General features: G+C 46.1%; 1 pseudogene; it reads left to right on the forward strand.

Moving 5' to 3' along the window:
• Nucleotides 1–3,509: 3,509 nt before the first annotated feature.
• LOC101662460 lies at nt 3,510–7,294 on the forward strand (annotated as a pseudogene).
• The last annotated feature ends 2,551 nt before the right edge of the window (nt 7,295–9,845 follow it).

Consider the following 9,845-nt stretch of genomic DNA (forward strand, 5'->3'; position numbering starts at 1 on the left):
TCCCAGTCTTCATTTCTGCAGTTCCTCGTGTGGTGTTTAGAACTGCCTTCTTCCACGGCTCATGCTGCATTTCCTTTGACCTCTATGAGCACCTCAGCTGGTCATGGGGCTTTACCTGGTAGGGTGACCCAATTTTCCTCAAGAGTCTAGGCTATTAGTAGTCATGTCCAAATTGGAATGCTGGGCTTTTTACTTTTGATTTTAATCATAGGACATGTATAAAGACAGTTTTATGAATCTGCTGAATTCCAGACCCATTCGTCTTTACCTCCGTTGTGCAATCCTAGTACAATTTCCCCTTGGTAGTCAGAATTGATAACATGACTCCGTACAATGGTGCTCTTCCTTGCCTGCTACTCCAAAATCAGCAGGGGTCCAAAAATGGCCCAAAGGCATTCTTAACTTCAAGTTCAATGGAATCGGTGCTGTGTCTCCAGACGGCAGTATTCTTTCCTTTGGATTAAGACCTCAAGACCCGATGAGCAAAGGGTCTCAGGACAGAAAGCAAAGCTGTGGTGAGTGAGAGTGACCAGTGCCACTCCCATGTCCACCCCTTGGTTCCTAGACCCATGAGCCTGTCTACTGGAGAAACAATACCATATACTGGACACTGGTTTGGAGCATTAACTGCCTCCTGGAGAAGATTGCCCCAGTCCTGTAAGGTGTGGCCACCAAGCCGGTGCCAAAACTGTGTTCTGAAGTCTATTCCATCGTTCTTTGGAGCCAGCTGCTTTAGGATGATGGGGGTCACGGTAAGACCAGTAGATTCCATGAACATGAGCCCATGGCTGCACTTCTTTTCCTGTGAAGTGAGTCCCGTGATCTGAGGCGATGCGGTAAAATTATGCCTGTGGAGGAAGCATTCTGTAAGTCCACGAGTGGTAGCCGTGGCAGAAGCGGGGTGTGCAAGGAAAGCAACCCCATATCCAGAGTAAGTGTCTCTTCCAATAAGAACAAAGTGTTGCCCTTTCCAGGAAGGAAGTGGTCCTATGTAATCAACTTGCCACCAGGCCGCAGGTTGATCCCCCTGAGGAATGGTCACTTATCTTGGACACGTTGCTGGCCTCTGCTGCTAGCAGACTCGATGCTCATCAGTGGCAGTGGCCAAGTCAGCCTCGGTGAGTGGAAGTCCATGCTGCTGAGGTCACACAGAACCTCCGTCTCTGCACCAGGACCACTGTGCTCCTGTGCCCATGGGACAGCCGTGCAGAAGCATCAATGTACTTGAATTATGGTGACGGCCAGGAATGTTGTAAGTATCACGAGCTGTCCCCCCCAAAAAAAACAAACAGAGAAACAAATCTATCTGGGAAGAAGTACAGCAAATCCGCTGCTTCAAAGCAAGGATGGTGACATTTTGCCTCACGGACTTGGAGCATGCCAACAGAAGAGACCAGTCCCTGGGAAAGGATTGGCACGCTTGGTCACGTAGAGGGGAAGCAACACAAAGAGGGAGGCGCTGGACAAGAGGGATTGAGACCATGGCTGCAACAACAGTCTCGGACATAGCGATTGTGAGGATGAAGGGGGAGGGGCCGGTGTTTCGTCCTGCCGTATGTGGGCTGGTTATAGGTTGGAATCAACTTGATAGCACCTGACAACAACAACAAGAACCCTTCCCTGAGTAATTCTGCCTCCAGGCTACATTTCCTCATTTTATGACTGGGAAAGACCAGTCGCAGGCATTTCAAAACAAACTTAACAAGCAGGTGTATGATGAAACTGTGGGGAACCCAGGCCCTGGAAGCAGGTGTACGTGTCCTGCTCCAGGCACCCTTGACTACCCGGCGGCGTGGTCCGTCTCCGGGAGGCATGCAAGCAAGGTGGGGAAAGTGCCACAGATGTAACATTCTAGGAAGGGCGTTTCTCCGTTGCGTACCTGCCCGATCTCAACGCTTAGATAAGGCTGTGTCCTGCAGACGCTGGGCTCCTCACGTACGCAGCGAACGGATACTCATCTCTGAGAACTTCGGCTCACGTGGTCGCTTATCTTAAGTCCCGTTTGCTCCTCTTGGCTCTTGATTGCTTTGCCCGCCCTTTGCCGCATCCCTCGGAACGTTTGGCATACCAAGACTAGTACATTGCCCATTTGTTGGCTGTTTGTGATTCACGAAAGGCTTGCAGGCTTCAAGAGCTACAAAAGCCCTTCGTTGACAATACCCTGGGCTCCCTCCCTCTTCTCGTTTCTCCCCAGAATGGAGTCGAGTCCCCTGGAGCCCCCTTTCCTGTATTCTTTGTCTTCTTTAATTGCGCATGGCTCTCCTTGGGCCCGTTCAACTGTGGGGCTGGACGCCACCATGACACGATAAGGATTGCTGTAAAGCAGCGGTTCTCAACCTGTGGGTTGTGACCCCTTTGGCGGTTGAAGGACCCGTTCACAGGGGTCGCCTGATTCACAACAGTAGCAAAATGACAGTGAGGAAGTAGCAATGGAAATGATTTGATGATTGGGGTTACTACCACACGAGGCACTGTACGAAAGGGTCGCGGCCTGAGGAAGGTGGAGAACCCCTGATGTGGTGCTGAGAACTGCTTTCCCTCGTGAGCACCTGCTTCTTCTCCCAGGGAGGGTCTGAGGCTGTGCTTTGCAGCAAAGTGGAACCAAGTGAGTTTCTAGATGTAAAGGAGGAGGCCACCCCTGACCTCCCCAGAGCGAAGAAGAATTCAACTCCACGTCAGTCCGGGCTGGTTTCTATGAGGCCAAGTTCAGAGTTCCAATATTTGTTATTTTGACATGAACTCCCCCTCCCCTGACCCTCTACTTGGCTTGAGTGTGTTTTAAAGCACCTTAATTTCTCTGTGAATGCCCTCGGCTTTATGCCAATTGCTACATAGAACTCACAGAAAACCCATGGTTATAGGGTTTCTTGGGAAGTGGGAAGGTTACAGGTCAGGACCCAAAATGGTAAGGATGCTGTATTTTGTGTGTGTTTTGTCCACAGTGCTCTTCTCAGCTATGCTAGCCAGCAAGTCGCTCCTCAGCCTCAATCACATGACCTCTCAGCTTCTACAAATCTCCTCTAGCACCGATAAATGCCCAGAGGGTACCCCACGCTGCCAACCAGCCTCCTGTCCAAAGGCATTCAGCTAGGAAGTGGTTGGTGGCACTAAGCCTGGCAGGTCAGATAGCAGGATACTGGTTGCAGAGGTAAATGAATGCAAGGTAAACAGGTGAGATTCACAGGCTACCAAGGCCAATGACATAGAGGATGGGTAGATAATACGGATACTTGTGTCACTGGATCAAGTTCAACGTACTGGAGGTCAGATGATGAGCAAGATGCAGGCTCCAGCTCTAGCAATAAGCTCACAAGTTTTATGGGAAGCATACTGCTGCATCCCTGCCCCACCCCCAAACTTCCTTTGAATTGATTGCCTGCTCATAGAAGACCCTACCATAGAAGTGATTATGTGATATCATTTCTTATGCTGGGTGTTGACTACATTTTATCTACCAACCCATTGACAACCAGAGATAATATCAAACACAGGAGCCAAGGATCAGGCGAATGTTCCAGAAGACCACATACAAGTCCAAGATGCCCAACCGCCAGAAGGAGCAGCTGCACCCGCTAGTGGCCGGCACCCTCACCACGTACCCCACGAGCGTGGACGACAGCATCCAGCTCCAGTTGCGTGATAAGTACGGGGACAAGAAGCCGTGTCCTCAGAAGGGTGGCCCGCAGGTCCACGAGGAGCTCTTCAGGACGAGGTGCAGCAGCAGGCCCAGCTCCCCACCATCCGCAGCTTCCTCAAGCTCTACGCCACCACTGCCGGTGGCCGTGCAGGCTGGCCTCCTGGACTGCACGGAGCAGGAGTTCCGCATCCAGCTGCTGGTCTTCAAACACAGGATGAACCTGGCACAGACCAGCGGCATCTCCGTCCTGGACGGTGAGTTCCGGTCCACCCCAGAGGTGCACTTCTACATCGAAAAGGACATGATCCACATCGATAAGGACATGATCCATGCACCACGGTGGCCGGGCGCTATGGGGGTTTCTTCACAGAGGGAAGCAGCTAACCTCCTGGCCACAGCAGCATGCCACGGAGAGGTGCCCATGAGGGAAAGACCTAGCGTGCTCCCCACCTTCACCCGAGGAATGGCAACTACCCACACTCATGCCCATCAGCATTGGCAGCCAGCTAAGTTCTGCCTTGCATGGGCATTGAATTCCAGAGGCCCGGAACCTGAGCTCCTGAAACAATATTGAACAAAGTGCCAAGGATAAGAGTCCTCTCCTGTGGTTCTAAGGAGAATAAAACAACAACGGATACAAAACAAAACAAAGCAAAACAAAACACTGCCATCAGGCTGACTGTAGCACAGAGAACCTAGAGGAAAGGGCAAACTCTCTCCAGGGGTTTCTGAGGCTGTAAAACCTTATGGAAGCAGAAAGCCTCATCTTTCTCCTGGGATGCACCCTGGTGGGTTTGAACAACTGACCTTGTGGTTAGCAGGTCGACATATAATCCCCTGTGCTCAATGAGCACCTTTAGGAGACCACTGTGGAGTGAAATTAACTAAATATAGCTAGAAAATTCTCCCCTAAAAAAATCAGAAAACAAAATCCAAACTACTTTTTAAAAAGATATCAAAATGAGCCCAATTGAACAACAACAACAACAAAAACAAACAACTAGCAAAACACAGACATGCATAAAAGAAGAAGGACCAGCCACAGGAAAAAGCAATAAGGAAGAGGAAATTTATCTGATGGTGGTCAGGTTTTTTAAAAAAAAAAAATTCAAGTAATGTTGCTAAACATGTTTAAAGAAAGCTAAAAGCACACGGTCAATAAGCTAACAAATACCTGGAAACTAATGGAGGAGCAAAATGAGAAATTCAACCAGGAAATTGAAAACATTAAGAAGGAGAAAAGAACTATCGGTAAAGAAACATAATGCAACTAATTTAAGAAAGACAACAAGAAGCAAACGCCCAACAACATAATGGAACGGACACAGGCAGAGCAAGCAGACTTGAATATTGGATAGTTGAAAGTTTCAGATCTAAAGAAAAGTAAGAAAAAAGAACAAAGAAAAGTGAATTAAGTTAAATGGAAGCGTGAGGTTAAATTAATAAATTTAACGTTAGAATTAGTATCAAAGAAAAAGCCCCAGACCTGACAGAGAATCACACCTGCAATTATAGGAAGCTACTTGTCCCCAATTAGAAAAGGTACATAAGATAGGCTCTGTGTCACGTCGTTTAATAAAATTCCCGAAAACCCGAACAAGGAGAGATTTCTGAAAGCGGCAAAGGAAAAACACAATGTAATACGCCGCGTCCTCCCCCAATAACTCTAGAAGCCGGGAGACGATGGAGCAACATACACTATGGAACAAAAACAAGTGGTCGCCAAGAATACTTGATCCTGTAAAACTGTCACTCAAAACAAAACAAAAAACACACCTAGCAAATCAAGGCATTGCCCCCTCTCCAAAAAAAAAAAGTTCTGATAATGTGCTAATAGACTATCTCTGCAAATGTTATTCAAGGGTGTTCTCCAGATGAAAAAGTAAGAACCCTAAACAAATACTCAAATCTATACAAGGGGTGGGGGAAAAATAGCTAAAAAAATCTACACGAACAGTCATAAGGACCAAGTACATATTATTTACACAGAATAAACTCAATGATCGAATTTCACAATCACTGTAACATCAGGCTTATAAGGAGGAGGTAGACAGTCAACCTATCCAAGATACAAAGACAGTGATGTTGTTGGAGACTCACCAAGAGACACAGGGAGGCAAGGGTTTATCAGGAATGCATTTAATATGTTAAGGCTGTATGCTATATATAGTTGATACATTAAATGCTGTCGCTATTATAAGTTGTGTAATGTACTGTATGCAGTAAAAACTAAAATGCACCCATTAACCTACAAAGAATAAAAAAAATGAAGAAAACAAAAGGGATCATCATCAGAAAGCAGCTGAATTCAAATAAAAATAGAAAACCCAGAATAAGAAAAGAAAGAGGATGTGGAACACTCAAGAAGCAAATAGCAAACTTTATAAGGTAGTCACCATACAAGGTCGTGTTCTGTAAGTTGTTTAAACTTCCCATGCAAAAGACAGAGAATGGGTTTGTAAATCTTATGACTTTGCTATTTACAAGATGCATATTTTAGTCATAAGAACACAAACAGACTGAAAACGAAGGGAGGGGGAAAATACCTCATGCAACAGGCAAATGAAAACCAGAGGGAGTGGCAATACTTACGTCAACTACAACAGAGTAAAAAAACCTATTACATACTAATAAAATAGTTACTCTCTCAAGAGAACATAATAATCATACATCTGTAGGCACCTAATATCAATGCTCCAGCATGCGTGAAACATATACTAATATACAATAAGAAATACACAACTCCACAATAACAGTAAGGCGCTTCAGCACATCGTTTCCAATTCTAGGTAAAACAACTTACGAAGGTCATAAAGGCATTGAAAATTTAAATAAAACTATAAGCCCATTTGACCTAAAGGACATACGTAGATCATCCCACCAATAGACAGAATGAACAATTTGCCAAAATAGACCATATGCCAGGAAAACACGTCTCAACAAATTTAAAAAGAGATTAGAATCCTACACAGCATCTTGTTAGATAGGATGATGCGATCGATCAACCACAGAGACGTTTCTTGGAAGCCGGCCCCAACCTTGGCCCTGTTCTGGGCTCCAGGCAGAAGCACAGCCTGCCAGGCTTGTCTTAGGATAATGGCACCCTGGAGACGCACATGAACACCCAGACCGTGCAGCGGCACCACAGCAAACACCAGGCCCCTTACGTGAACAACTTGAACATCACCGAGGAGCAGTATAGTGAGGCTCTGGGCAACGGGTAATGTTACAACTCAGGTAGCTCCCCGGCCTGTTCCATGGCAGAGGCCATACCAACCAGACCATTTTCTGGACCCACCGGAGCCCCACCGGGGGTGGACAACACAATGGGCAGTTGCTGGAAGCCATCAGGCACGACTTCAGTTCCTTCGACAAGTTTCAGGAGAAGTTCATCAGCTGTATCTGTTGGGTGTTCAAGGTTCCGGCTGGGGTTGGCTTGGTCTCAATAGGGAGCTGGGACACTTACAGATTGCCGCTTGTTCTCCCAGGACCCTCCTGCGAGGAACAGCGGGTCTCATTCCGCTGCTGGGAATGGACGTGTGGGGACCTGTGTGCTACCTTCAGTATCAACATGCCAGACCTGATTATCTAAAAGCAGTTTGGAACGTCGTCCAGTGGAAGAATGTACCAGAGAGACACATGGCTTGCAAAAAATAAGCCCTCTTTATGAAAAAGCACAGATTAAGCTCTTTGTGACAATTTTGTAGCAGAACCGAGAACTGGACTATGTTAAAGCGGCTTTGTTGTAGAATTTTGTAAATATGGCGGATTCAAGTGTTTGATTAACAGGATTTCGCGCGATGAACATGTTGTTGTTTTGAAATTTGTCGTGGGCGACTGTGAAACTTTGTATGATGTCACTGTTCGATTTCACATTCTCTTCTGAGAGCTACGGTGGCCTGGGCAGTGACAATTGTCAGCTTGAAAGGCGCCCTGTCCCCGTCCCGAGCTGGAGAGGGTGGGGATGCCTTTCCGTTCCTGTTCTGCTGCAGCTACAGCGGAGCAGGCGAGCCCACCCAAGGGGGATCACTCAGTTTTCTGTTAAAAGTTGCCTTTTCTGTAAGGAATCCTCTGTCTGCTGTAACTTACAGAGACTTCCATCACCCAGTGGTCTTTCTTATTGATGACCACAGTGTTTTTACTTAAAAACAAAAGCAAAAAACTTTATAGCCACTTGGGAATTACTTTAGTCTATGGAGGTGGTTGTGCTTTTGAGTTTTCCGAATGTAAAAAGTTTTGTCCTCAGACATAGAAATATGGTATACAAGGGCTCAAAGTGGACAGATTAGGGCCTTGTGGTTCAAACCAGTGAGAAGTGAAAACACAGACGTTTCTGGCCTGGCACCCCCCCCCCTCAACTCCTCCCCAAGGCCAGGTCCCTTGTTTCTGGCACAGCCTTCCCACAGAGGGACAAGACTGACCCGAGGATGAGGCCCCTGCGTGCTTCCCTCAGGAAGGCTTCTTCTCAAAGACTTGCTGTCGGATGAGTCGATTCCTTAGGGTTGCTTTTCTTTGTCTTTTAAAAAAATGTATGATCACAACAGGCACTTTAGATCATGCTCTTTCTCCAGGAAAGGAGAAGCGTAATCCCAGGTCAGTGATGAAGCTTTCCCAGGGTGCTCCGGTTTGGTCCTTGCAGGTTGAGCTGCAGCCTGTGGGGATGTGGTAAGGATTCCTTTTGGGTCCAGTCCACTTCCTGTCTTCCTCCACGCTGTCCACCGTCTTCCAAAGTATTATGACTTCTGTTTGAAGTTAGCCTGTTTATCACAAACGAATTAAGTCAGTTTCAATTTCACCTCTCCTTTTATAACCGCTCAGACCAGTTTAGGTGTGGTGGGCAAGCAATCTGGGGGTGGGTGGGTGTTAAGGTGGTGATTCTTCCTCCTCTTTTACCAAAAAAAAAAAAGGATTCATTTTTATTCAACACATCCAGAGAAATGTCCTGTATTTAGTTGCCTGTCCTATTGCATCAGCACAGTGACAGGATGCCAGTTTTAAAGCTCCTGTGTATGTGGTTCTTTCTTTTATTATTTCAAATTGTTTTCATTGATGTCTAACATTTCTTTCCCCATTGGACATTATCTAATTTATTTTACTGGGTACGGATGACTGGCTGTATCATTTGGTTCCAGTTGTTGTTACAAAGAATGCTATTGGAACATTCTCTTCAATCTATTTACTATCAGGATGCCTACTCAGTTTCATAGTTTTGTTTCCAATCCTCCTTGTCCCAAAGTACTTTTTCTATTTCCTCCCCCCATGGAAAGATGGAGATCTTAGAAGTTTCAATATTGAAGACTGAAGCTTACAAAAATATGTATTTTTAAAATGTAAGGTACTTTGCTATTAGAATTCAGTTAGAAAAGTATCTAGTTGCTCAGCATTGTCAGCAGTGCTGATGAGTGTGTGTGTGTGTAACAAATGGGAGGCTATGATTGCCATCCTCAATATACCACGGCTACATGACCTTCACAGCGCTCAAACGAGACTCATGTGCTTACTGCTTGTCTGTATAAGCAATATTTAAACAGACCATCTAGGCACCTCCGGCCCTTTGGAAAGCGGGCCTTTGAATACACATTGTAATCCGCTGGACTGTGACTTGCATGGAACGAACAGACATGGTGAGTCTTCTGACTTACATAAAGCTCTCTGGGTCTGACTAAGCTCTAAGCTTCCAGTATACTCAGTTCTGAATTTCTCCTAGTGCACTCTCTTCCTGCTTCGACTTGACGGAGAGAACAGTGGGAGGAAAGGGATGGGATCTGGCTTCAGCAGGGCGTTGTCCCTCCCCACTGATCATACCTGACGATCCCAACAAGCGAAGATCACTTACAAACTAACCATCTTAATCATCTGGTGGAAAAATAAGATTTGAAAGATTCTGTCAAGCCCTGGTTTTCCTAGAAGAAAAGAGAAGGAAGTATGAAATGGCAATTTCTTCCAGAAGAACAAAGAATGCTGCTGGGGGAGTTTTGTGACCAGCCCTACCTGCCAGAGAGTCTTCATGTGAGGTGTGCTGGAAGGAAGGGCAGCCAACGCATCTTGCATCTTCCATCGAGAGTTTCGTGGTTTGAACTGTTGTGTAGTCGTGACGCTTCCATGGTGAGAAATGACCAACTTGATTGCACACTCAAATTTATGATCTTAAAATGAGGTTTGAATTTCTATGAGCACCTTTAAAAAACTTACTACAGAAAAAAACACC

This window comes from Echinops telfairi, unplaced genomic scaffold (genome assembly GCF_000313985.2).
Source record: "Echinops telfairi isolate 266 unplaced genomic scaffold, ASM31398v2 ScPeMD7_4225;HRSCAF=4972, whole genome shotgun sequence".
NCBI classification, from domain to species: domain Eukaryota; kingdom Metazoa; phylum Chordata; class Mammalia; order Afrosoricida; family Tenrecidae; genus Echinops; species Echinops telfairi.